Source organism: Meriones unguiculatus, chromosome 3, assembly GCF_030254825.1.
Source record: "Meriones unguiculatus strain TT.TT164.6M chromosome 3, Bangor_MerUng_6.1, whole genome shotgun sequence".
Lineage (NCBI taxonomy): Eukaryota > Metazoa > Chordata > Mammalia > Rodentia > Muridae > Meriones > Meriones unguiculatus.
In genome coordinates, this window is record NC_083351.1 from 104538414 (window position 1) to 104566085 (window position 27672).

Genomic DNA, 27672 nt, shown 5'->3' on the forward strand with positions numbered 1-27672 from the left:
GATACCTGTCAAGTTTCTTTAAAGATTTCCATAGGGAAGAGGCTTAATCCTCATTCAGAAATGCAAACAGGATAGACATCAGAAGTAGGAGAAGACAGGGAACAGGACAAAAGCCTTCCACAGAGGGCTTCTGAAAAACTCAACCCAGCAGGGTATCAAAGCAGATGCTGAGATTCAAAGCCAAACTTTGGGAAGAGTACAGGAAATCTTAAGAAAGAAGGAAGAGAGAGAAAGACATGGAGGGAGGGGAGCCCCATAAGGAGACCAACAGAGCCAAAAAAGCTGGGCCCAAGGGGTGTGCTCATGAACACAAACCCACACAGCAACACACACGCATAATTAAAAGTAAGATACATGTCTAAAATTAAAGGTCCCCGCCTGGGGATGTTACTCAGTGGTAAAGAACTTACATAGCATGTATGAGGCCCTGGGCTCCATCCCCAGCACTGCAAATAAAAGGTAAACGAATAAACAGACAGATGCAATGGTGAGTTCCCTTCATGCTATCACTCTTGCATTCCTGCTTGATGTTTTAACATATTCCTGATTTCTTCAACTTTTCAGCACAGCTAAGACTTTCTCCTGACTGAAATCATAACATATAACAGAGACCTCCAGTTTGTTATTTTTTTCTAACAAGATCAAAGTCAGTTTGATGAATAAACTGTTCCCAAATTGACCTTCAGACCTCACTCCGAGATAGAGCTTCATGGGATTTGGGTGGCTTGGCCTTATTCTTTAGTTAAACTTTTGTGCCACTTGTTAGGATTTCCATTGTGTTCACTGAGTGTTCCCTGTTCCATCCCAACTGAACTGCAATTTGGACAATAGCCAGTATGTTACCAAGTCCTGGATCCAGTATGGAAAGAGTTTGCAAAGGTCCTAGCATGCTCTATGATGATATACTACCAGGTTCCACAGATCCATAGATTCATTCCTTTTTATTATATATTTTTTATTTATTTAAATGTATTCACTTTGTATCCCAACTGTAGCCCCCACCCTCATTCCCTCCCAATCTTACCCTTCTCCCCTACTCATTTCCTCTCATGCCCCTTCACCAGTCCACTGATAGGGAAGGTCCTCCTCCCCTTCCATCTGACCGTAGCCTATCAGGTCTCATCGGGACTGGCTTCATTGTCTTCCTCTGTGGCCTGGTAAGGCTGCCCCTCCCCCTTGAGGGAGGTGATCTAAGAGCCAGCCACTGAGTTCATGTCAGAGACAGTCCCTATTCCCATTACTAGGGAACGCCTTGGACACTGGGCTACCACAGGCTACATCTGAGCAGGGCTTCTAGGTTACATCCATGAATGGTCCTTGGCTGGAGTATCAGTCTCAGAAAAGACCCCTGGGCCCAGATTTTTTTGGTTCTGTTGTTATCCTTGTGGAGCTCTTGACCCTTCCAGGTCTTTCTGTCTCCCACTTCTTTCATAAGATTCTCTGCACTCTGCCCAACGTTTGGCTTTAAGTCTTAGCATCTGCTTTAATACCCTGCTGGCTAGAGTCTTTCAGAGGCCTTTTGTGGTAAGCTTCTGTCCTGTTTCTTGTTTTCAAATTCTTTCGATGTCTATCCCATTTGCCTTTCTGAATGAAGATTGAACATCTTACCCAGAGTTCTCCTTCTTGCTTAGCTTCTTTAGGTGTACAGATTTTAGTATGATTATCCTATATTATAATTCTAATATTCACTTATGATTAAGTATATACCCTGTGTGTCTTTCTGTTTCTGTGATACCTCATTCAGGATGATCTTTCTAGTTCCTACCAGTTGCCTGCAAATTCATGATTTCGTTTTTTTTTAATTGCTGAGTAGTATTCCATTGTGTAAATGTAGCACTGTTTCTGTATCCATTCCTTAATTGAGGGACATTTGGGTTGTTTCCAGATTTTAGCTATTATGAATAAAGCTGCTACAAATATGGTTGAGCAAATGTCCTTGTTGTATACTTGAGCATCTTTTGGATATATGCCTAGGAGTGTTATAGCTGGATCTTGAGGAACTAATTGTTTGAGAAAGCGCCAAATTGATTTCCAAAGTGGTTGTACAAGTTTACATTTACACCAGCAATGGAGGAGGGTTCCCCTTTCTCCACATCTTTTCCAGCCTGTGTTGTCCCTTCAGTGTTTGATCTTAGCCATTCTGATGAGTATAAGGCAAAATCTCTGGGTCATTTTGATTTGCATTTTCCTAATGACTAAGGACATTGAGCATGTACTCATAAACTCTGCAGCTCTGTGCCTTTACTTTGAGAAAACTCATTTGAAACCAATCAAATAGCCTTTCCATTTTCAACATAATTTCATTCTTTTTTTACTTTATTTTAATTTTTATTATTATATTTTTACCATTTATTCCCTTTATATCTTGTTGTTCCCTCTCTCGTCTAATCAAAGTTTCACCCTCCCTCCCTCTTCCTTCCCTATCCTTTACCCTCAGTCCACTGATAAGGGAAGTCCTCCTCCTCTACTGTCTGACCCTAGCCTCTCAGGTCCCATCAGGACTGTCTGGATCATCTTCCTCAGTGGGCTGCCTAGGTCTCCCCATCAGGGAGAAGTGATCAGGGAGCAGGCATTATTGAGTCACTTTTTCGGACTACTTTTCAAGAACTATTGCCCAGGTTTCTTCATTGAATCTTTTCCTCTGTTAGAAGCATTAAGTAAATTATGAAGCTTGGTGTTCTCTTTTAAAAACTGTGTATCAATATGGACTAATCAATATTTTTCATTTCTGGGTCTTCTGATTAGTAATTTCTGACTCCAATTTTGTGTTTTACACGAGCCAATTCCTCTCTGCCTCTGGATGAATCCTTACTGCTTTTAAAACCCTCAATGTCAAGCACTATGATGGCCACTGGTGTCAGAACAGTCAGAGCCTTGGTGACTATGTCAGCGGAGATGCAAGATAGAAGTAGCAAGAAAAAATATATAAGGATTTGGTTGTTCTAAAACTGTGAAGATTGAGCTGTGATTCTGGGATCATAATGAAGGCCAATCTGATATATTCAGGTAGAAATGACTAGAAGGAACTACATAGTCTTTCAAGGAATTTTAGGGTTCTTTGCATTAAAGAAGTATCCCACTGACAAGAGAATGTCAAGTATGAGGTGTCTAGAGCAGGTGTGGAGCTGTCCTTGATGAGAGGAGGTGCCAATGCTTATTGATAAATGTAAAATCCTCTTAGAATTAGTGACCAAGCGTCCTGTCCCCACTTCATGCCATGACTGCACTCTGGATTATATCAAAGAGAAATGTCTTTCTTATTCTGCCTCCCTTTTAGGGAAAGAAAAAGCCTTGAGTCTCACTCCTCATGTCTTCATGTGTATTGGTTTGATCATATAAAAATGCAACTACAAGGGATTTTTATTGAGACATGTTAATGCTTCTAAATGGGCTTCTTCCAGGAACTTAAGCAGTGAATGTCGTTAAAAGACTTGGAAGAAGCATCATTTTGAAGAACTTTAATTCTTCAAAATGTCCTCAGTGTTTGTTTTTATGTGGCTGAAACACTTTGGCCAGTGTTGGCTCTCTTTTTCCTCCTGTTTAAAATTAGATATGCTAGCAGTGTTTCCATTTCATTTCTAAAGATAATTCTTTTATAGGATTTTTTTTTTTTAATTCTGGAAAGAACAACCTATGAGGTCTTTTAAAATATCAAGTTGTGAGCTCAATAAAGTTTTTTTTTTCTTTCTAAATTTAGCTCTCTTCTCACTTGTCCACCTCTCTTATTTTATATATTTTGTAAAAAAAAAATATTCTTGATGGCCATTTTTAGCCTCATTTGGAGGTGACTCCACATTTTCCTGAAGATTGAAAGTATAATTTAAGGGAAATGCTAAAAGGCAGTTGAGTGTATTTGTACCTTCAATGGTATTTGAGGTCAGAAAAGCCGGTCAGTAATGACACTGAAAGGTCTCTCTCATCTCCACTGCATACTTTGTTCGTTACTACATCAAAATACCTGAGCAGACACTTAAAGGTGAGAATTATTATTATTATTTTTTTTTTATAATCACATTTTAGAATGTTCATCTCCTGCTTGCTCAGGCAGAGCACCATGGAGAGGAACCTTTGGGTGATGATTTTTTCCCCTCACTGTAGACAGGAAACAAAACAGAAGAAACCAGGACTCAGGTGTAGCATTAATAAGATACTAGCCAACAACTCCTTCTTTCTAACAATGCCCAGCCTCTTTGGGTTTATACCAGTTCCAAAAACAGTGCCACCCTCTAGGGACCTAACCTTCAACATCTGAGCTGGTAGGGACATTTCATAATGGAAGTGTAACACATGGAGAATCCATGCCAGGACTCCTGAGGATACCAAAATCCAACTATATATATATATATATTATATATATAATATATATATATTTATGTAAAAAGAACAAGGCCTTTACAACTTCAAGGACTGTAAATTATCTCTAATTTACTTATAAAATATATATGCCAGGTAAAATATTTTGCACTGTATTTTTGTAATAGTGATAAAAAATCTGTGTATGTTCAATACAGTAAACTAACTTCCTTCCTTCCTTCCTTCCTTCCTTCCTTCCTTCCTTCCTTCCTTCCTTCTCTGCCTCCTTCCCTTTCCCTCCCTACTCTCTTCCTTTCCTCCTTCTTTCATCCTTTATCTGTCTGTCTTGCTCTCTTTCTTTTTTAATTCCTCCCTCCTTTCCTTACTTGATTTTTAACTCAAAAAATATTTTATCTTCTAAATATTTTTGATTGAAATAAAATTATCTTGCTTTCCTCCTTTTTCCTTCCTCTACTTCTTCCTCCTTAAACCGCACTCATATACCACCCATCTCCAGCTGATAGCTTCTTTTTCTTTTATTATTATTGTTAACTACATATATGTGTGTGGACACACTTTATACATGTATATATGTGTGTGCGTAGAACATGCTGAGTCCACATTTGTTGGTGGTATATATACATGGTTTCAATGCTGAGAACTCTGTGTTTCTTTCTTTTGAATTTTGGTTAGGTTTGGAGGCAGGATTACTCTAATATACTGAACTGAACTTGAACTCATTATGGAGCCAAGGCAGACCTTGAATTTGAGATCCTGCAGCCTCTGCCTCCTGAATATCTAGGGTTATAAGTATGCTGTGATTATTATTTTTTGTATTTTTAAATTTTTTTTTACAATTTATTCATTATATATCCTGATTGTAGCCCCCTCCCTCAACTCCCCCATTCCCACCCTTCTTCCCTGTTCCCCCTATCCCCTTCTCCTAGTCCACTGAAAGGGGGAGTTCTCCTCCTCAGCCATCTGCCCATAGTTTATCAAGTCTCATCAGGACAGCCTGGATACTCTTCCTCTGTGGCCTGGCAAAGCCACATCGCCAGGGGCAAGTGTTCAAAGACCATGCATTCAAGGTCATGTCAGAAGCAGCCCCTGCTCCCCTTACTTGGGAAACCACATGGAGACTGAGCTGGCAATAGGCTACGTCTGAGCAGGGGTTCTAGGTCCTCTCCATGCATATTTTTAAATCCATGGTTGGTTGACTCTGTGGATAAAGAACCTGTGACAGTGTAGCTGATTGTAGATCCATCACAATTGATGCCATGTGGCACTTTGAGGATATATAGTATCTATTGAATTAAGAATCTGTTGAATCACTGGAAGCTGAGGACTTAACAGGAATTTTAGAACAGTCACTGTTGTTTAGCATTGGTCTGGTCATAAATTGCAGGAACACATCTGATATTACTCCTTCAACTGATTCTGTCCTCTGGGATGGTCATAAGATAAGTCTGTATATTCATCCCAATGGTGTCCTTGCTGTTTAAATAATTCTGTGGTCTCTTAGAAAATGCCATCACAGAGTGTAAGCAACAGAAGATTAGTTTGTACTCTTAGTTATACCAGATTATTTTACTCCAAATAATATCCCTAAGACTTACTGCCCATCATTACTGACCATTATATGTTTTCATTTTTATTTTTTATATTCAACCAACATATTTTCCTACACTAACTGTTTTAAACCCCAGAAGTTAATTTCAAAAGGAAAAAAATTATCCAACAACAACAATAAAACATGTGGACAATGGAAGCATACCAGAACTGTTTAAAAAATATGCTTCCTCAGCAGATTCTTTTGCAAGGAAGAATACGTATTTGGGTTATAAACCTGGAGTTCAGAGGAAATCAGTCTTAATATGTCCTAGTATTTTATAGGTGGAAAACTAAATCTAAACTTTAGAGTCCTATCAGTCCCTTCAAAAGGAACTCTACTGTTTAGTACATTGGTACATTAGGCTCTGAACTACCAACCATGTACCCAGCTTTGAAGTGAAAGTGTGGAAAGGGACCTTCAAGGGACCTTCAGATGAGGAAAAGGCTGATGTGGTCTATTGCCATTCTGAGCTCACTTAGATGGCAGCATGAATTATACTACTATTGTCAGAATAACTTTATAGTGCCTGGTCTGGTTACACACCTCAATTTTAAAACACCTTCTCAATGGGCATGAGGTCCTTGATTCAGTCATCAGCATCACATGTTGTGTATGTATATACATGTATATATGTACATATACATGTGTGTACATAACTAGGAGCTGTATTTACATCATTGATATAACTTATACTGGGATTCTAACTTTCACCTTATAGAAACAAATAGATTTATAATGAGTTTTCCTGACTTTTTAAAATAGAGTGAACTGTGTCTAATCAAAAAGTGACTACTCAAAAAGGTGTTGCAAGGACAGACAGACCTACTACACACAAAAGAAAGAAAGAAAGAAAGAAAGAAAGAAAGAAAGAAAGAAAGAAAGAAAGAAAGAAAGAAAGAAATGAAGGAAGGAAGAAAGAAGAAAAAGGAAGGAAGAGGAAAGAATCAGTAAGAAAGAAAAGAATCAGTAAGAAGGAAAGAAACAAAGAAAAAGGAAAGAGTCAATAAGACAAAAAGTACCAAAACAAACCCAAAAGTCTCCCCCCAAACAAAAACTAAAAACATGGAGATCATTTGGCATTTGGCATTGACCAACTACTCCTTGGCATGGCACCTGCCTTAGTGTGTGGTTAATATACTCAGTTATACTCCATTGAAGGAAACTGATTTTCCCTTTTGCAGAAGGTATAAGTTGCAAATAGGTTTTTGGTTGGAGTTTGTACTTCATGTCCTGATAGGAAAGAGAGAAAAAATATGAACTTGTGTTGGTTGGGACATGGGGAGTTGGAGCAAAAGGAAGATGATCAAAATATAATGTAAGGGCAAGATTTAAATAATAAGTTTCCAAAAGGATGTTGCAAGGAAATCAGGATCATTAAACAAAGACACTGACAACAATCACTACTTTGCAAAACAATTTTTATATGGTTGAATTGTACATAGCTAATCTAATCCAGTTGGGTGTATGGTTTCTGTTCATAAATCATACTCACAATCCGAACTACCCTTGTACTTGTGGGAAGGGTTCCAATCCACAAAGTTCATTATCATAACTCGCAAGGTTTGGAATTTCACTGTTTATGTTAGAAGTTTTTGGTTTTAACCATGGAGAGGGATGGTGGCTGATTGTTTCATTTCAAAGCTATAACACAACCCTTCCACCCTTACCATTGTGTTAGCATTCAGCCCAGTATCTCCAAACCACAAAAATGTAACTGATAATTATCTCAGGTAGTTCTGATATGTTGTCATTTGTTGGAGGTTTTACTGTTGCCTTATGCTAACAAAAAGCTAAATTTCCTGAACTTTTTTCCCTATAGAACTTTAAGATTCCAGGACTCACCTCTAGAAAGACTCCTGGAATGCAGAGTGCTACATACACAGCAGTGGTCAGCCTGCTACCCTAGCAAACCTGATAGGACAGAATTTCTCATATACCCTCTTCAATTGCAACAAGCTGGTCTGTCACAACTCATTTTGAATACAGACTGAATATCAGCAGTCTGATGAATAATCTATCAGCTGCAGTGCCTGGAATGGAAGCATGTATTAACTCCCTATAAAATAAACTGAGTCAAAGTGGGATTTACATTTACAATGTTATTTTGCTCATGTTAATTTAGAGTACATTACCTATGTATGTGCTGCAAGAATCAGATTTCTTCTGTATTGGCTAAAAGTGTTGAATAATGTTGTGTTTCCTAGTTTGGGCATTATCTGAAATTAACAGTGGACAGAATATAGATTATTATCTCAGAATCACACACACACACACACACACACATATCTTGTGTCAACTCTGTTATACTTGGTTTTTGTCTTTGTTTTGACTTTAAAGTTTCATCTTTGTAAAGGCCTATTGAGTTGCTTCTGTTTGTCTTTCCAAGTTCATATAACTGACCTCATAATTTTATTGGCAGAATTGAAATGTTGGGTGTGGTTTTCTTCTCACTATCCATTTTTTAGGGAATTGGGCAATATGAAACTATACCCTGTGCTATGAAATGCTTTTGTACTAGTCTCCTTGTTTCTGAGGGCTTCTACTAGAAACAGCTGCTATTATGCATCCAATAGTGTTTCTATGTGAACTCAATAGATGTACTAAGGGCACCATTTTAAATATTCTGAGTGTGTTCTGATTACCTTAACTTGTACCATTTGTTTTATCCTATGAGCACTCAGTGTTGGTTTGAGTTATATTTCTTTTTGCACCCAGTAGAAAGAACATGTGACTGTTTTTTATAATTTTTACTTTTTTATATTAATCACAGGTTATTTACTTTGTATCCCAGCCATAGCCCTTTCCCTCCTTCCCTCCCAATCCTGCCCTCCCTCCCTCATCTCCTCCCTGCCCTTTTCCAAGTCCACAGTTAGGGGAGGTCCTCCTCCCCTTTCCTCTGACCCTAGCTTATCAGCTATCTTCAGGACTGGCTGCCATGTCCTCTTCTGTGACCTAACAAGGCTGCTCCTCCCTTGGGGGTAGGGGGAAGTCAAAGAGCAAGCCATTGATTGAGTTCATGTCAGAAATAGTTCTTGTTCCCCTTACTAGGATACCCACTTGAATACTGAGCTACCATGGACTACATCTGAGCAGGGGTTCTAGGTTATATCCATACATGGTCCTTGGTTGGAGAAATAGAAGACCCTGTGCCCTGATATATTTGGTCCCTGTGGAGCTCCTGTCCTCTCCAGGTCATACTAACTCCCCCTTTTATCATATGATTCCCTGCACTCTGTTTTATTTTTTGGTTATTTTTCATTCTTTCTGGGTGATAGAACTTGGCCACTGTGATTGAGCTTAGTGGTAGCTTCTCTTGAGTGCGAACTCAAAAGCACATGAGCTAAATCAAATTCTCCATATTGTTAATCATCTCTAAATTACACTCCCTAGTTCCTGGATCTCCTATCCTCATCTGGAATTAAACTGATCCACATGGGCCTTGTTTGACTGCCTGGTTGTCACTGCCCTGGGGTTTGGAAGGCAAGTCAGACTAAATGCTTCTCAGAAAACCTTCCAATGACTTTCCTCTTCTAATACTGAGTTTCATTTCATGTTTTCTTAGCATGTAAATATGTCTTAAAATCATTCTTTGTCTCATTTCCAGGTGAAAACAAATTGTGTATTTTTTTGTTTTGTACTGGATATCAGAAGTTATCAATACGATGTAATAGTTGTAACTCTGGTGTTTTGATGAAATACAAATAAAGAAGTCTTTAACACAAACAAAAAAAGGAGAAAGCAAACTGGAGCACTTCTTTGTTCTCCTATTTAATGGTGCAACTTTTCAGAAGGCGTGGGTTGTAAGATAGAGCTGTGCTTCATTTCCCTACCATGTAGTTACGGTTTAGTACTGGGTTTCCCTTTCCATCAGTTCCTTCCTTCACACAGTACCTGGCTATTCATACTACTCCATGGGGCACTTCTCCACACACCACCCAGCTAACTGACCACCCAGCTAACTGACCACCCAGCTAACTGACCACCCAGCTAACTGACCACACTATGTTCTTCTTTGCTTTAAGTCCCAAACAAACTCATCTATTAAGACCCCGTCCAAGGAGGCCGTGACTCTGAAAAGTTTTATCTAGAGATGGTAGATGACACTTTACCTTCTCCGGTCCTGTGTGGAGTGTATTCTCTATTGGCAAAGTGCATCACTTGCATATCTGCTATATGTTGTGTATTGATCTTTCATAATTCAGTGGTTTTAATGGTTTTATATATTGTTTTGTACTCTGCTGTAATGTACTGTACAGATTACTGTATCATGCTGTCTAAAATTTTGTTTCTCTCGTTAGTCTTGAGCATGTCATTGTGCTTCACTTTGCTTTCAAATAATGACTGCAACAATCTCTGCAGATGCTTTTTTTATTTCTTTACTATTTTGTGTCTCAGGCAGATTTTGCAGATTTTTAAAGTAACAAGCTATTCTGGCGTTGAACTCAGGAAGAGATATGGAAGATTTTTCTTTTTTACTTTTCTGCTGTCATATCTGATTGGTCTAATTCCTCTTGTTAAGCTCATTTTTGAAACTTCAACTGCAACTGAGTATTGCTTCCAAGGCTTTCATGGACTGTAATTTAAGAGGTATGAAATGTGGTTGTCATATTTTTTTTTGCTTTTATATTTTCAAAATCTTACTTGGCTATTTCAAAACAAAATTTTTCAGATTGTAGTTACTGTTTTAGAGAATGTTTCTGACAATATTTCTTTTAGAGAAAGAAAGGACTCCTACCCAGTTAAATATTAGGTCTTCTGTGACTTACCTGAAAAGCTTTCATGGTGGGCTCAGAGCCTGCATACAGGACTATTTATCTCCAAAAGTAAAACCTTATGTTGCTTTACTCCAGGATACACTTGCTGAAACCAAACTCTGATAAAGAATTTATGATCCAAATCCAATAAATGGCCACATGGCTAATCCTGGCTACAGCGGCCATAGGTTGCCATTAAATAAACCTCACACCTGCAATTTGATTTTGGTTATTTCAAATTAAATATGGTCCCCAGCTTTAAAAGCTTCATTCTCTAATATGTACATTAATCTCTTGTTCCAAAATGTAACTGCAAAAATATTGTTCATGTTGACCAGTGTTCATTATTACTGTCAATATGAATATGAAGGATTTACAGCTCACCAGTACCAGGCTGCTGTTGCTTTTAGTAAGGTAGAAAAGCAGTTAGGAATAGAATTGTTGTACTCAAGAAATTTCTAAAGAGCTGATATTAGAGCTCACTCCCTAAGTTGCCTAGCATGCAAGAGGCTCCCATTTGGTCTGCATACTACATTAAAAGCAGGCAGAATATCACCTGCCTGTAATTCCAGTCCTCAGGTAGCAAAAGATTAGAACTTCCAGATAATCCTTAACTATATAGTAAGTTCAATGATAGCTGAGGCTACAAAATGTCTGCTCTCTAGAATAAACAAATGAACAATTGAACAAATGAAAACAAACAAAAAAAAATAAGGTTTTGATAGAATAGGTATTGAGTTTTTCTGCTTAAGTTTCAGTACCATTAGATTTAGTTTTCTTATTATCCCGGGGTTAATTTGAAGAAATCACTGATTATGTTCAGGTCATAGCATATTTTGGAATGTGTGTCTCAGGTGACTGTGCAGTTACTTCTCAGCTAATGTCATGACCAGTCATTAAAAGAAAAAAAAACCTATCAGTGGACTTGGGGAGGGGCATGCATGCAGAAAGGGGGGGGTGGGACCAGGAGGGGAGGAGGGAGGGGCTTATGGGGGGGATACAAAATGAATAAAGTGTAATTAATAAAATTTTAAAAAAAGAAATCTATGTAAAATAAAATCCAAATTCTCTATACAAAAAAACAAAAAAACAAAAAAACAAAAAAGGGTGGCAAATACTCTGCAGTCAGCTGTTCTACTAATGCCTCTTTTGCTGTGCTTCATCTAAAGAAGATGAGAGCATGAAAAGCTCTTTTCATCCAGAACATGGAGAACACAGGCCCTTAGAGAACTCATTACATTTCTCCTTACCTGGTCCCATACCTCTTGTGTGGGAGATGGCTGCTGTTCTCACTGCTTTTCCCAGCAGCATTTCCAGATTTGCTAAGAAAGGTGAAGGGCTTCCCATCATATCACAGACTTATCACCACTAAGTTCTATTAGAATAGTAATGTATGTTAAAATTTGCAGTGCAAACACAGAGATGGAAGAAAGAAATCATGTTAATACTCTCCTAGGATACATAAAATATGAATGTATTGCTTCCTTGTAGCCGATGTTTTCCACCTTGTGTGTTCCTTTTTTTTCCACACTTCTCCACCCTTTCAACCTGCTAATAATATATATGAGAGAAAAAAGGATAGAGAGGAACGAGGGCAATGTTATCATTAGACTACATTCTGCTGATTATTGGCATATAGCTCCTTGTGGCAAGTTTGATCTTCATGTCTATCTATCTATCTATCTATCTATCTATCTATCTATCTATCTATCTATCTTCTTCCTCTTCTCTTCTTCTTCCTCCTCCACCTCCTCTTCTTCCTCCTCGTCCTTCTCCTCCTCCTCTTCTTCTTTTTCTTTTTGTGAATGACTGCTTAAGGGACCACAACCTTCCACACCAAACAACAACCGGCAACCAAACAACAACCCACCCTGGCTCTTGGGGCTCTAGCACTTATGTACCCTCTGATAACCCCTCAGAATTCCAAATATCACACAGTCATGTAAACTGTCTGCAGCTGGCAAAATCATGCCCTTGTTAGAGCACAAGGCAAATCATAGTCGCCTTCTATGAAGCAGCCCCATATCCCTACACTTTGAATTAAAACAAAAACATACTCTTATAATATTTGTATTAAAAAAAACAAATTCCAAAACTCTCACTACTCTCCCTTGCTTGGAGTTAAAAATCGTAGTATTAACCTTTGAGTATCAGGGATGTTAGTGTTCAGAGTACTGATTCTTCAGAAAAAAAAAAGGATAGATGCAAAACTCTGAAATTATATTTTGTGCATGAGTGAAAACTGTGTCAGTAACAATCAAATGACTTCTTCAAGTGGTTTCTGTGAGTCCTGCTGTGTCTTGAGAAGGGAGGATTCAGATTCTTTGAATGGTATCATTTCAAAGGACATAGTGCTTGGGTATCACATATTTTCACTTTAAGATTTATGTTCCCGATATTCTGAATTAAAATTTAAGGGACTAGGGAGCTCAGGTTTCCTTCAGACTATTAACGTTAAATAGCCAGTGATTTAGTCATTACCTTCTATTTAATATTTTTTTTTTTTGGAAATGTCTCTGTCTGTGTGTGTCCATGTCAGGGTATTACATCTTAATGCTTTTCTTACAGAGGTCAGAAAAGGGCATAACTTCCCATGAGCTGGAGTTACAGGTAGTTTTAGCAGCCCAATGTGGGTGCTGGGAACAAAGCACAACCCCTCTGGAAGCATAGTACACACTTACCATTGCTGATCTGCCTCTTTTGCTCCCATTGTCTTCACTTGAAATGACTTTGATTACCTCTTTGACTACAGTTTCCTCATAATGTGCAACAGGGAGCTATGAATCAACTAAGGCTCCCCACAGTCTAGTTGGAGAAGCTGCTGATTTTGATTAGTTTACTTGAAAATCATGGGTTTGGGGGTATTTTCTCATAACCCTCTTGATAAACAAGACCAAATAAAGACCTGTTTTCTAAGCTCAATGATAATAAAACATTCCCATATGTCTCCCTGCACAGAAATGCACTCACAGTAGCTCAAGCTACAGCTAAAGTTGGAGCCTGCTGGAAGAAACTTGTGTGAACATCTTCAAGGGCTTTGTTCTGGGCATAAATGCATCGAGAGGAGTCAAAAAACCCAAACTACAGATCACAAAAATGAAGCAAGATGATTAGGTAAAACTAAAAAGCTACAGCTTGGCAATGGCTGTGATTTAACGAAGCAGAGAGAAAGCCTAGAAAACATACAGAACTTTTCAACTATTCACCAGGCAGATGACTAACATCCAGAATTACAAGAAACTCAAAAATAGCAAGCAACAAAGAAGGAGTGAAAGAAAGATAGAACAAATGAACACAAATAATGCAATTTGGAACTGAGAAAATGATCTGAATAGACATTTCTCATAAGAAGATATACAAATGACAAACAGGCATATAAAGTGCTCACCATCGTTGCTCATCATGAAAATACAAATCAAAATTTGAATAGAAAATATATCACCTGGGTTAGGATGGTTATAATCAAAAAACAAAAATAAGAAAATCAAGTGAGCATACGGAAAAGGGGGCATTCTTTACACACCTGGAACATAAAGTAGTGGGCCATATGAAAAGCACTATAGAGATCCCTACAAAACTTAAATATAGAAATATTTGACCCAGCAGCCGCACTGGTAAATGTCCAAAAAAGAAAGAGAGAGAGAGAGAGAGAGAGAGAGAGAGAGAGAAAGAGAGAGAGAGAGAGAGAGAGAAAAGAAAGTATATCAAAGATCTATGTGTTCTTCCATTCTCATTGAAGTGCTGTTCTAATAACCATGTCTATTGATGGGTGAATGGATAAAGAAAATGTGGTATGTATACAAATGTAACATAACGCTACTCAGTCATAAAAACAGTGAAACTCCTGTCCCTTGCAACAACACAGATGTGCCTAGAGAACATTATGCTGAGGGAAATAAGCCTGGAAGAGAAAGATAAATACTAGTTGTTCTCATTTGTATGTTGATGCCAAGAGTGTGAGTCTCTTATAAGTGAAACTAACGTCATGATTACTCTGTGCTTGGCAGAGTTGGGGAAAAGAAAGAGCTTTCCTAATAAGTGGGAGTCGTAGAACCAATGGAATGTGCCTTGGTGCTCTATAGCACAGAAAGGTGTCTGTGGTTGCTAATGAGTTACTGTATTCTAAATACCTCCAAAAGAAGATTTCAGAAACAGTAGATGGATGAAATCAAGAGACACTGATTGCTGTCATCTAATCTTTACAAATTGCAGCTTATATTGAATTGTAATTTTATAACCAATGAACACTTACACTTACATGCATCAATTAAAAATTAATCCCCCCGGTACAATGCAGATGTACTTTAGCTATTCTTGATGGTGCTTCTTAACACTGTACTTTACTTTATATGCAATTACAACTCTGACTTTTTTTTTTCTTTTTTCCTTTTTCTTTTTGATAAGTAAGTTGAACCCCACTTGGCTGGTAGAGACTGTGTCTGTATCAATTCAAGCTTGGGAATTTTAACATCCAAAGACATTCTGTTGATTTTGTAATTGTTTTCCCATACCTCTTCCCTACTCAAAAGTAAATGCCAACATGTCCTTGTGGATTAACTGTAAAAAACTGTATTTTCTGAAATAATTTGAACTAATAAATACTGGCATACCTAAAGGACAATATTCAGTTCCTGAAGCATCTAATGGTGTGGGTTTTGGTGGTGGTGGTGGGGTCTTTTTACGTGGGAACAACTTGATGGCTCTCTGTCTGTGGTAAAGCCTTGAAGTACTATGTGATATTAAATAGATTAACAATTGTAGATCTCCTCTAGCAATTAAGTCACAAAGGCTATAATGAGATGATACCGCAAAATATGGAGCACAAAACTCTAGTATGGGCTAGCTTTAACTTAAGACTATGATATTAGTCAAAATGTATGGATTTCTAGACTTGCTTAAGAAATGTATCAGTGAAATTTTATCAAATTCTCCTGGTTATTAATGAGACCCGTGACGGTATGCTGATGATCTCTGCATTGTTTTGTCAAATGACCCCAGTGATTCCACGAGGGGCAGTTGTACTAATTATTTGTACTATCTAAATGAGGACTTTTATACTTACATTAGAGCAGAGACACTGCCTCAAAACGGAGCCATCATGCACATGTTTGATTGGGATGTAAATTTTACAATGACAGTAGCATATGCATATCCTTCAGGAACCATGTAGGGGGTTAAAGAGATGGTTCAGAAGTTAAGGCTCTGTATTGCTGTCATAGAAGACCCAAGTTCAGTTCCCACCACTCACACCAGGCAGCTCACAACCATCTGGAATTCCTTTTCCAGGAGATCTGACATCAATGGGCAACTACACTCACACTACACATGTTTTTTCATCACACACACACGTACACTACAAGCTATAATATAACAAAAAAACCCCACTTAAAATAAAGATTCATCTAGAAAAATAAAATCTTAAATATGCTAATTAATGTGTTGCATCGAAGAACAGATACATTAGGAAACACATGGATTTTGGGTAGGACATACCTAATAGGGTTATAATATGATACATCAATACATACATAATATTTGTGATAAATATGTTACAGAAGGACTTAGCCTCAACTTCACTAACTTAAATGCCAAGAATTCATTTGTAATGAGTAATGACAGGTTAGTAAATGTATCTCTGAAAGCCTGCACAACATACTACTTCTCTTTATGGTAACCACAAAGTCTGTATCAAACTAGGTTTTCAGCAGCAGCAATCTTGTAGGCAAAGCAACACAAATCCATATGCAGCTTTGAGTGACATCACAGGAGAAGAATTCTCTTGGAAATGTTCTTGACATATTCAGAAGTATCAAAAGGATAGATAAGAGGAGGACAATGCAGCCAGTTCTGATGAGACCTGATAAGGTAAGCTCAGATGGAAGGGTAGGAGGACCTCCCCTATCAGTGGACTTGGGGAGGGGTATGGGAGGAAATGAGGGAGGGAGGGTGAGATTAGGAGGGAATGAGGAAGGGGGCTATAGCTGGGACACAAAGTGAATAAACTGTAATTAATATAAAAAATAAAAATTTAAGTTAAAAAGGACAAATAAATATTATATAATTAAATGCTTGCTTATATATACTCACAATAAGACTAGAATAGTTTTACATAAAAGCTATAAATCAGTTAATAAAGAACTGTGAAAATGCACACTTTTGTTTTATCTTTATTTTATGTTTTTTTCTGTTTTCTACAATAAAATTATGAGTGTTATGACCAGTAAGTGACTAAAATATTCACTAAATATAATAATTTATCTCATGATTAGAATTAAACCCTACAGAAAAGAAGATTAATGTTCTTTTTATTGTTTTATGTTGGTTTTATATTTTCCTTTGTCTTACCTGAGAAAAAGGAACATTTAGAGTGTGGACATGAGGTAAAGGTTTTTATTTATTTATTTATTTATTATTTGGAGAAGGGAGCATCACTGTTGTTGTCTAGGCAAGATTAATTTCTCAGGTGTAGAACTGTCTGCCATTTCCCCTCTTAGACCACATCAACTAAACTATAGCATGTCAGTCAGTCACCTGGGAAACGCAGGTCTGTGCACTAACCAGAGGATGCTGTCGTGACCAAAACACACCACCCAACACACACACAAGCATCAGGAAGCTCTGCTGATGGATTCTATCCTAAGCTATTGTGCTTAGGAGGCAGGGGATAGCACAGAGCTACGCAGTTCACTGTGACATCTATGCATTTGGGAATCTAGCTTTCTTGTAATGAGCAATATAGAATTGCCAGAAAAATAAGGAGGAGTGATAAAGGGGCCCTGCTTGGGGTGCTTGTCAGGTTGGAGGTGATGTTTGTCACCTCTGCCCACATTCCACTGTCTAGACCACAGTCACACCGGCTTACTTACACTTAAGTGCAAGAAAAGATTGGGTTTCCATACCATGGGTTACACCCACCTACTGGGCCTTCTTTTATCTTCACCATTTTGTGCATTATGGGATGCACCTCCATGTATGTGTACCTGTGTGTAGAGACCCAAAGCTGGTGGGGAACATCTCTTTAGGATGCTTTTTTTATTCCTTTTCTAGTTAGTCTAAATAGCCACCATGCCTGGGGCCCCTCATTTCTATGTCTCCTGAGTCCTCAGATTGCTTGTGGCTGATGTGACCACCAAGTATTTGCTTGGGTGCTGGGGATCTGAACTTGGGTATTCACATTTGCACAGTAAGCACTGAGCCTCTTCTCAGCTCCTCCCTTGCCATATATATATAAAAAAAAAAGATATTTCAGTATTTGGTATCATCATAGAAATGAAATACTGCTTTGACATTGTATTTGTATAACTTTTTCATGCCTTCTTTTCATAACATAGTGCTCTAAATGGTTATATGTGGATGCAACAACACAGCCGTATTTATCAGTGAGTAAGTAACAGATGCCCCAAAACATATTTCTGAAAGGTCTCAAAGGGTACTGGGTCAGAGGCAAGCCCCTTGATAAACACATGCTGCTGCATGCTATAGTTCAAGGGCTGGATACTGTCGGCTATCCTCTGCCTGTGGAAGTCTCTCTCTCTGCTTAGAAACTCTTCAGCTGCATCAGACATGAAGAAATACTCCCGTCTGAGGTCCTTTGTATGTTGATATCAAGTGTGAGCCTATGGGCTTACCTGGTTTCATTTCTGTGAGTCTAGACCTTTAGAGGATGTGTAGTCATAAGAAATAGACTATAGTACACTTATTGCTCCTGTGGTGCTTCCAAAGCCAAGGGTGAGTTGGTTGTATTCAATTTAAAATAGGGAGGAGGGCAGAGGGGTGTTGCATATTCATGTGAAGCTTGGGAAGGAAATTTTTACTTTAAATGTAGAATCAACCAGTCAGCCAGTGCTGATGTGGTGACTGGATCCAGGCTCTGGAAGACTGAAGCTAGGCTTTTGTTGTTTTTGAAACCCTCTGCTCACTGACTCATTTATTGTTGTTCTTAATCAGTTGGCTGAGAGTGTGTGAGTTGCAACGCTGTGACTGCACCAAGGCACTTCAGGGGTCTCTGAGTTTGTTTTAGAAATGTGGGAGTGAGGCTGAGATAGATGAGCCTTCTCCTCAGTAATCCACATTTTACCAAAAACTGTTCTGCAAATAACTTTCCTGAAATTTTCTCCTTTATTGATTCTTTTCCACTTCAAAGATGAGAATTTACACTCTTTTCTATCAAATTTTTATTATATTTTTGAGTCCCTTTAACTTTCTTAAATTCTAGTCTTTGTTGGTGGAAAAGGAGAAACTTTAATGCCTGTCAAAAGCTCTTAGGCAGTTAAATTTAAGAACATAAAAGCCTGTTAAGTTTTGATTGAGATAATCATGTAGATAATTTTCAACATGTTGTAAGATATAATTGCAAACATGCACCATTAGTCCATGACATCCACCCACTCTTTCATCACTTCTGTCAATCACACATTCATATCCAAGTTATTTTTTTGCGATATCTTCATAACCCACTTTTCAAAATTATAGTGGTACATCAGTGAATAAACCTAGGTACCTGCTATGCAGAAAAGCATGGGCTGATAGAAAAAGCAGAAAAAACTGACCTGATACACGGCATTAGTATATTTTCTATTAGTATAACAAAAGACCAAAAGCTGAGTAATTTACAAAAAGAAGATTATTTAGCTCAGTTCTGACCATGGCATCAGCAAGAGACTACCTTTAGTGGAGACCTTCTCACATATCATGTGGAGGCAGGAAGCTTTATCATGGCTTTGTCTTTGAGAGAGCAAGCTTGCATGGTTAGCAAGAATCAAGGAAGAACTCATACATGCTCCTTTCTAACTACCTTCTGTGGAGAACTAACCAGGTTCTCCCAAGAGAAGCATCCTCGGTGGCTTAGTGATACACCACTAGGTACTATACACTGTACGCCTGAAAGACCCTTCAGGAGTGACAGAAAGTGACATCATTACAACAGGGATCAGACTTCCAACACAGAAGACATTGGAGAACGTGTTCAAACCATAGCAAGTTGGAATGCTCCACAGCCTTATGCCTTCCCCAGGTCTCACATTCTGCCCCATGGTATGTTCACAGAAATCCAACAGTTCCTGCATTTAAAAGTACCTTTGTGAGCATAAGACTTACTTTCTTTTGCTTGTAATATGCTGCCTGGCACTTAGTAGGCACTTTTGTTGGGTGAATGAAAATGAAAGAATGAATGAATGAATGAGCACTGGGCTGGGCTGTGTGGTTCACAGGAAGTGAAAGCGGAACAAGACCCTCCTTCCTGAGAGACCAACAATGTGGTAGCAGTAGGTATGTGACACTTAAATCTAGAGTCATTTTTGCAAGAGGGAACCTCAACTGAGTAAATGCCCCTACCAGGTTGGCCTGGAGGCAAGCCTGAAGAAAATTTTCTTGACTAGTGACTGATAAGGGAGGGGACATCCTATAGGCAATGGTGTAAGTAAGTAGTCTTAGATGGTATAGCAGGCTGAGCAAGCCGTGGAGACCAAGCCAGTAAGCAGCACTCCTCCATCAAATTTTGCTTCCTGGTTCTTCCTTGAGTTCCTTCCATGACTTCAGTGAGGGGCTGTGATGTGGCATTGGAAACTTGAATATACTGTTTTCTTCCCAAGTTGCTTTTGGTCATTGTGTTTTATTGTACTAATAGAGATCCTAACCAAGATATTATTATACCCTTGAGGGTATCTTTTCTTGCTGGTCATTGTTATGATTCACTGTGTGGCTATAGACTAGGAAGCTATTTTGACTATATTAGTAAATGTGTAAACTGTAAAAAAAAAATATATGTATGCTACATAAGTTTGTGTGTGTGTGGGGGGGGGGGTTGATACAGGGTCTTTTCTGTGTAGCCTTGGCTGTTCTGGACTTGCGTTGTAGACCAGGCTGGCCTCTGAGTGCTGGGATTACAGGTGTGTGCCACTGCGTCCAGCTACATTGTATCTAAATGAAGAGAGTCTCCAAAATATATGAAGGAGAAAAAAGTGGCCAGAAAACCAAAGTACATGAAGGAAAGTACTTTCCTTGAAAGGCATTTTAATAGTAAATGGATGGCATCTATGTAGTACAAATATCTGATTAGAATGGGAGGAGAGAGGGAGCTATGTGAGACCATATTCCAGCCAGATACTCAGTGATGGCAACATTAAAAGCTGAATGAGGGGTTGCAGCACAAAACTTAGGCCAGTCTGGATTCGAATTCGACCATAGCCATTTACTGTGTATACAATACTGTCTGTTAACTTTGCATACCTGCTCTGTACCTTTGAGTCTTTGGCTAGAACAGGGGTTAGCATTACATGTCAGTCGGTGTTACTGTCAGAATTCAGTGACAGACTACAGAAGGGGACTACTGGTAAGCCTGGAATCTCAGAAACAGCTCAGTGTACAGAGTGGAGAGACACCACGTTGCACCTAGAATGTCTGGGCATGACGTAATGTCAACTCCGCAGTTACCAATCTAAACGTGGTCAGATGAAACCAGAGCAGATGTGCATGCATGTAACAGGGGCAGAGATGTTTTTAACAACGGCTCTGTTGGTGTTGGCTCCCATAACTCAGTGAGTGGCTCCTTGGGTTTCCGAGGAATGTGCTTATCCTATGGACTTTATGTGCTGTAGCGTATATAGTGTATATTGAGCACTGGCTCCAAATGGATCCACGTTAGTTCTCTGGCTGGCTTAGCTTGCGTTGACCATCATCCTCGGCCCCTCAAACCTTGCTGTCCTGCCCTTGGTGTCCAGGTGAGACCGCCTTGTCACAAGGGTCTATCAGGACCATAAACAAATCAGGAAGTCTTTTTTGTTATGTTGCTTGTGCCACACTTAGATTTCAACAGTCACATTTTGGTAAAATCCATAAACTGTTGCTCTCCCAAGATTTGGAGTTAAGGACCTTGTTTCTTTTCTGTTCTTTCTCATCACCGAGCCTGTCTGTAAAGCAATGAACAAAATATATTGACCCCTAGGGATATTATTTTAACAACTGAATTTTATCCAAGACTTAAGCATTCAGAATTAGGGCAGAAAATCCTCAATTTATATAATTTTCAGTGTAACTTAGAAGGTGAAATTGATGATTTTGGACCAGGGACTCTTCTGCTGGTGCACTTTTAAGAGCTTTGGAGCTCAGTGGTGCTTGACATAGGCTTTGAGGAAGGAAGAAGAACCACCCGAAGTGGTGACCTACTTACGTGTCAGTGGAGTGAATCGTTAGGCAAGAAAACATAGTGACCACCTAGTGGGGATTCACGCATGTCACTGAGATTGTCAGGTGCCCGCCCTGAGAGTGAAATGAAGACAGCCTCCTGGAGCCAGTGAAATCCTAGAACCAGTCTTATGGGCTTTGCATTTTCCTCCTGTTCCAAGTTAACCTGTCCGCATGTTCTCAGTGCAAGGCCTGGCAGGTTCTGAGTCCTATGTGTTCCTGAAATTAATTAGGATACCAAACTGTCTTTTCCCGTAATATTTTTTTCCCTTTTCCATTAGAAACATTACACTGAAAATGTTAGAGGGAGTTACAGTCCAAGGCCACCCTGCTTTGGAATGGGTATAGTAGTAACAAAAGCCCTTACAAGGAAGCCCTGGGGTAGAAGATTCTTTGGAAACCCGCATGACTTGTAGTAACTCAAAAGCTCTGCATGTAACTACTGCGTTTTCCTTTTCAGACATTTGGACTTAACTCCTGGCACCCTGGTGCTAGTCTTTGTAAATCTAAATTCTCTTAGCAGGGAAAGGCTTCTGGACTGAGGAGTCTGGGTGTAAGCTTCCCTTTTGCTTGTAGTCCCCATTTTTTTTTTCTTTTCATACCTTCTATCTTCCATTACATCTGTCCCTGTTGGGCTCAGTGTTACCAACTAGGAGTAATTCTAAGTGCAGTTGCCACTGTGTACAAAAGAGGCTGTGCTATTTCCCAGAGCTTTGCCTTGTGCTAGAGCCCTTACCAGCCATGCTGGGCATGATGTGAGCCACTTTCAGGGAGCACTGAGGTCAAGTTCATAGATCTTCAATTATTGCACTGGATGGACCTCAGTGGATGGGGAGCAGAGGTGCAAATGAGACTGTTGCCCATTCTTGCTTCTCCATGAGAGTGGTGTTCACTAGATATCTGTGAAGGTTAGAAATAGGTCAACAATTAGAATTATTTGAATCTAGATACTAAATCCCATTCCTATATAAACATCAGGGCTTTTCCTGGAAATCCAAATAGCCTTACCCACTTCAGGATGATGCTACCTAGAATAAGAACTACCCCAGGATTTGCTCACTCTCGTGTCACAGCGGACAAAATGCTCACACTTGTAACTACACGTGTGGCTGGTGTATCCAGTAAAAAAGCATGCAACTTGGTGTTTATGCACTCTAAGAGAAAGCCCTGGCTTTATTTACATATTCACAACTTTACTGCTTTCCTTCAGTAAATTTCTTCTTCAATGCAGTTAAGACATTTTGTGATTTCTTTTAAAATCATGTGGATAGATTAAAATATAGCCACATAGTTTTGCTGTGTAGGAGTGTGTTGGTTTCCATTAAGAGTAGGAATTAGAGATCAAAGATTGTTCAGTCTCCAGGCTTTGATTTATGTGTTGTGATTGATAATTAGCCCTGAAGGCTGGGCTGTATCATCTTAATTTCCAATGTGAAAGACTTAAAGCTTGCCCACTCAGAGTTGAGAAGTGTTTGTGGAGTTGGGAACTGGCCTTTTCCCTGGTGTAAGAGACCAGGAGCCATGCTCTTAAGCATTTTGTCCTGTCACGGTGAGCTCTGCTGAGACCTTGACACCAAGAAAAGCAGGATCCTGTTCTTTCCCCATTCACTCTCCCTTCCCTGACTTTCCAGGTCAGTCAGCCAGCATCTACTTATAAATGTCTCACTTGAAAAAACTTGGCAATGCGGGCATGTACTCAAGAACAAAGGTTCTGGCCACCAGTATGACTATAACATACTTAAGTTTCCTCTCTGACAACATTCCACCAGTAGGAGTCAGGTGAGTTCACACTGAACATGTTACATACATGTTGCATTTGCTGGGTGATGTGCTCATGATCCTGACAAGGCCAGTCCTCAAAGGCTCTGGAGGGAGATGTTCTAGAATTTCTTGTAGGAAATTTCTCAGAAAGGAAGAAGCTCCACCTCCTCTGCTTCCAAAAGGACACTGCCAGTGAATCAGGTCTCATTTCCATTTCCTCTTTCTAGAAGGGCTATGTACAGAACATGGCAATGGTAGCACCCTCTCCCCACATCCCTTCGTGGGAACTCTGATGGTACCATAGTTGCTTGCTGGACTGACATATACAATAGGGGCATCAAGGAGTTTGCTTTCTGTCTTTGTTCCCATTCTTTTTTCTATTCTTCTTTCTTTTCATGTCTGTTTTCTATTATTAACATCACTTCTGTTTCTCACATTAATATTTTGCAATTGTTATTACAATCAGTACTTATTAGAAAAATTCATAAGATAATTTTCAACGTAATAAGAAAATTGCAAAATACAGACATGTATGCGTATGTGGATAGGTGAATGATTTCTGATTCTCTTGATCATAGATCAGAATATTGGTATAGATTCTGGAATTTCCATCTTCAAGTGTCTTAGAGGAATAGCAAAAACAAGATCTCTGACAATCGCACTTCCTGTTCTGTGATATACATTAGCTTTCAGGCTCGGCATTCTTTTTTTTTTTTAATTTTTCATGTTATTTTATTTTTGTATTTTTATTAATTACAGTTTATTCACTTTGTATCCCCCTTGTACCTCCCTCTCTCCTCCCCTCCCAATCCTCCCCTTGCTTTCCTTCCTCCACCCATGCCCCTCCCCAAGTCCACTGATAGGGGATGTCTTCCTGTCCTTCCTTCTGATCCTAGTCTATCACGTCTCATCAGGAGTTGCTGCATTGTCTTCCTCTCTTGCCTGGTAAGGCTGCTCCCCCCTCAGGGGTTCTTGATCAAAGAGTAGGCCAATCAGTTCATGTCAGAGACAGTCCCTGTCTCCATTACTATGGAACCCACTTGGACACTGAGATGCCATGGGCTACATCTGTGCAGGGGTTCTAGGTTATCTCCATGAATGGTCCTTGGTTGGAGTATCAGTCTCAGAAAAGACCCCGGTGCCCAGATTTTTTGGTTCTGTTGCTCTCCTTGTGGAACTCCTGTCCTCTCCAGGTCTTACTATCTCCCCCTTCTCTCATAAGATTCCCTGCACTCTGTCCAAAGTTTGGCTATAAGTTTCAGTATCTCAGGCTTGGCATTCTTATTAGCTCAGGAAAGAAATCAGTTTTTTGTTTCATTTTCCCATCTATGAAATATCTTAACATTTTATAAACTAGTTATAGTGTGATCACAGGTATACAAACAAATAGAAAAAGAACCTAGAGTAATGCCTAGCCCATCATAAGTAGATACTCATATGATATGGCTGTCAATTTAGATATGCTGTAATTGTTCACAACAAGATTTCTCTGCTTTGAAGAGAAGAAGCCATGTCTAAGAGTACAAGTGCTTCTCTGGTAATGGGTTTGGGTGAATTGTGGTATATGTAAACCAGTCCTCCATCTTGGAATAATTGACTGTTTGTTGTGCTTGCTTCCTGTTGTAGGCAGCTATCCTCTGCAGTATAGGACTTTTCTGAACATCTACAGACTCCAATCTCTGATGCTAGTCTTATACTATAATAACCAAAGTTCCTCCGTGGAGCCAGAGAAACTATCAGTTGAAAAAGACTTGGCAACAAGCCTGATGACCTGAGTTTGATCCTGCAGACCCACATGGTGGAAGGAGAAAACAGTTCAAACAAGTTGTCCTCTAATTTCCAAATGTACACCAGTACACCATTATGCGCGCGCACACACACACACACACACACACACACACACACACACAGACACCCAGACACCATAAATAAACAAGTGTAAAATATTGCCTGCACATAATATATGTTCTGAGGACCTGGGGCTGTATACTCAGTGTTATGTGCTAGTACTCCTGCTGAAATCTAGTCTTCTTTCTGCTCTTTTCACTGTTCTTGTAACGTAGGAAAGTATTTTCCATATATATATACATATATATATATATATATATATATATTTAAACAGATGAGCTAAGTGATGAGGTATTTCTTCACTTTAGAAAAGAATCTTTTTCTTTCCAACTTTCAAAGCTATATAATTACTTTAAACAATCAGCTTTGTGGGTGTAACCAAAACCCAACTCATTTAAAATAAATAATGATACATGGCTAGGAAACTGTCCCTTTAGTCAGTGATTAAAACAAATATACATTGTTCTTCAGAATTTGCTCCTGAACTCCATGGTTGCAGAGGTTGGGGCGGGGGCAGGCTAAGGGACATGGTTGGGTTCTTTCCAAGGGCTGTTCACAGAAACTGTTACAGGACTATATTTGGGGTACAAGGGAGGATGAGTTGAGGGTGCTGTGAATGGAGTGTTATGACTGAATTAATAGAGAATACGCTCATCTTATTTGAAATAGTTAGCTGTCTATATTCATAGGACCCATAACTATTTAGTTTCAAATCCATCAAATCAACTAATATTAGAAAGTTTACATATGTGCTGTGTACACCATGCCTTTAACCCTGGCACTTAGACAGAGGCAGAGGCAGAAGTCAGGCATGTTCCTGAGTTGAATTCCAGCCTGGAATTCAATAAAGCACATTCCAGGACAGGAGGGCTATACAGAAAAACAAAACAAAAACAAACAAGCAAACAGAAAAGCTTACAGAATGGTAGTGTAGGTGGCTATGGGCAAATAATTTATTACTCTATATTGTTTATATTAAACAGTTTCATTGGGAAATTAATCTATATATATATACTTGTAAGTGAAACATTGATCGTATTTACTTCATATTTGTATTAAATGATTTGCATATATATATTATATGTTTCATTTATATAGAACTTTGATCATATTTACTTTTTCATCCCATACTATGTATATGTATGTATTCATATGAACAACTTGAGCACCTACTAATTTTGGAATCAAAAGTTGTCCAGAACCAATCCCCTGTAGATACTGAAGAAATACTAAACTCATTGCTTACTTTAAAAAGTAGAACAATTCCCATAGGAGGCATGACCTCCATAAACTCCCCCTTTTTGAGTTGATAATGTCCCATTTTCCTTTCACTGTGTTTCTGCACTGACATTAATATGGAGCCTCCAGAACGCACACCACCTTTCTTGGACAGGCCTCCCACCACCCTTTCTTTGAGATTTGATATGGCAGACATCAAAGATACATCTTCTCAGCAAGGGGCATCATTTGCCCATGCAGGGAGCGCCATACCTAACTTGATTATTTCACTAAAAATAGTCTTAATGAAACTGCCCAGGTATGTAAAATATTTTTATAGGCTGTCCTTTCTTACCAAGACTCTCAATATCATTCATTCTTGCTGCTTCTAGTAGGCCTTTCCTGAAGTTGTAGCTGTCTGCCTGTTGTTCTCCCTTTGCCCCTCACTCTGTGTTGTATGAAGATGGTTGAGAAGGCTTCTCTGCAGGCTTTCCTGCTTCTGGGGAGGTTGCTTCAAAACTGGGAGGTCCAGAGGTTGCTCAGGACCTCCATGGGACTGTCGCTGTGATCATTTCCTTCTCCATGTGCTTTCTTCTTTGAAGTGTTCATACTGTTCATCCATTCCAGGAACTGCTGTAACAGGCAGGAAGAGTTCTCAGAGGCTGTGTTACCATTTATCCTTGACCATGAAGCTTGTTGATATTGACACATGGCCCAGTTCTCTCAGAATGATACAGTAACATGTCAGGAATTTCCAAGCATTCTGTTATCATCAGGGATGAAGTTCACTGAGGAGAGGGAAGAATGGAAAGTTAGTGCCTACTTAAAGGAACATGCAAATCAATGTCACTTGTGTACCCTTGTTTAGGTTGTAAAAAGTGAACTGGAGACAAAATGTGCAGTTTAGGTTTCTGACAACTTGTCGTACAAGGCGGATGTAGGTAAGATTTGGCTCAGGTCCTGGCAGTTTGCCGTAGTGCCCAGCAGTGCAGACATTATGATTCA

General features: G+C 39.1%; 1 protein-coding gene across 1 annotated transcript in view; it reads left to right on the forward strand.

The window, feature by feature from the left end:
• The window catches only part of Fbxl7 (F-box and leucine rich repeat protein 7), a 379632-nt gene that overhangs the window by 154639 nt on the left and 197321 nt on the right, over nt 1-27672 (forward strand). The window lies entirely within an intron of this gene.